Below are 2,012 nucleotides of genomic sequence, written 5' to 3'. Positions count from 1 at the left end.
ATATCAATAATCAGCTGCCGGACCGACAAATATATGTCATTCCCATCACCAAGAAAATCAGTCCCATCCTTCTCCACAACGTATTAACGAAGTGTACAAAGATAAGGTTCCCAGTCTGCATCGATGGGGTATGAATGGATTCCTATGCAAGATATTCAGTCTTCTCGATAAAATACCGCCAAAGCTTCTGGCATAAGGTACTGAGTCTTCCCTAGCAAGTATTTAAGGGGGGAAGCTTATAAGGAATGGTACCCCGATTTCCTCAGTAAGATATCCGCCGAAGGCTTCGAGCATAAGCCATCCAGTCTTCCTCAGCACGATACCCCGATTGCTTCCGAATGCAAGCTTCCCAGTATTATTTTGCACGACACTAATACAAGACATTAAATTATGAATTGTCAGCATATGGCAGTGTTTTCCAAGTGGCAGATCTGCAACAGTTTGGCCTGAAACAAAAATCAGTCAGAACAAAGGTATGCCTTGAGAATCAGATATTAGTTCATTCAGTATGCTGCCAATTCCATGCAAGTCTCTCAAGGAAGAATTCATGGTACACATCCGACAACCTCACCGGTTATTTACGAAACAAAAACCAGTGGGTGATGCCATAATCAACAAGTCTTTAAGGAAAGACCACATTGAGACCATAATCATGGCAGTGATTATAAAAAATCAGCCTCACAAGGTGATATTATTAACCCTGTCACTGTCCGGCATAATCCACAACAGGATTGAGATCTGTATAACCACATGTGAGCCGGATAAGTATACCGAGGTTCAAAACCTGAACCAGACCTATGTATGCCGGTTATTATGTGAAAAATGTGGATGCCCAAGACCGTCTTATTCCACGACAAACCCAAGCAAAGATCCACCCAAGAAGTATACTCCATTGTGGTACTGGATAACTCAATATATTAACCTCAACACCCGCGATGGAGCTTTGCACAGACTGATGTTCCCAGAGAGACACTGGCAACAATGAAGAATCCATGTGAAAACATATACGTTGAGGATCGTTATCTCTCGCATAGGGGAAGCAATGAAAGGAATAGCCTGTATAAATGGGATTCTTTGCCAAGATCATCGCCAGTCAAGTCTGCAAATCTTATCATCAGGAGATGGTGCATTTTTCTATCAGTCACGATAAGCGACAGTCAAACCTTTGTACAACTTGGATACTCAAGACTGTGAAGCCAGTCAAGATAAGTCAGAAACTCCTGCAAGATGACTGCAGCCGTTAGAAAAAACAGACATGATCCACTTCACTGTTTTGAACCCCGAAGGCATGTCTACATTCAAGGAATCCGATGCCTGTGTAGAAGGGATTCGTTGTTCAATGGGAAGATATATTCCCCAACTCCGTGGAATGTTCTCGGTACTCGATACTAGAATAACATTTTCAGCAAGGATTAATATCAAGAAGGACAAGTATGTCTGTAAAAATAATATTTTGGATGCTAGCTCAGCCAAAGAAAAAATTTGAGGGACATCCGAGGTACGTCTTGTCAGAATGTCAGATCTAGTGAAGCAAACCACCCCAGATCAAGACAATCAGTCAGATCCAATTCAGTGGAAATATTATGAATAAAAGAAACCTGAGTGGGAAACGGTTTCTTCAAGTCAGAAAGATTATTTAACCCTGAGCAACCAAATCTCGAGGATGAGATTTCTTTAAGGGGGGAAGGTTTGTAACAGCCTGGATTTTTGCCCTTTTCTTTTTCCTTTGATTTTTTGGGATTTCCTGTTTTGATTTGTTTTTCCATGGCTATGAGGGTCTGAAACTTGGGAAGATCATGTCTTCCTAGGTTTTCTAGTGGCTTCTCACCCTCATCATCATCTCAAGATCACCTCATTTCCATCCTTGACCTAACCCAAAATTCTTTTGTTGGTAATATTCCTTTTCTGATAAAGGAATAACCCTTAAAACCCTAGGTTGTGAAGCAACCTATATTTCTATCACTCCTAAAATTCCCAAATAATTCTCATAAATTGTTTGTGTCACATATTCC

This window comes from Triticum dicoccoides, chromosome 3A (assembly GCF_002162155.2).
Source record: "Triticum dicoccoides isolate Atlit2015 ecotype Zavitan chromosome 3A, WEW_v2.0, whole genome shotgun sequence".
NCBI lineage: Eukaryota > Viridiplantae > Streptophyta > Magnoliopsida > Poales > Poaceae > Triticum > Triticum dicoccoides.
Note: the sequence above shows the minus strand (reverse complement) of the source record.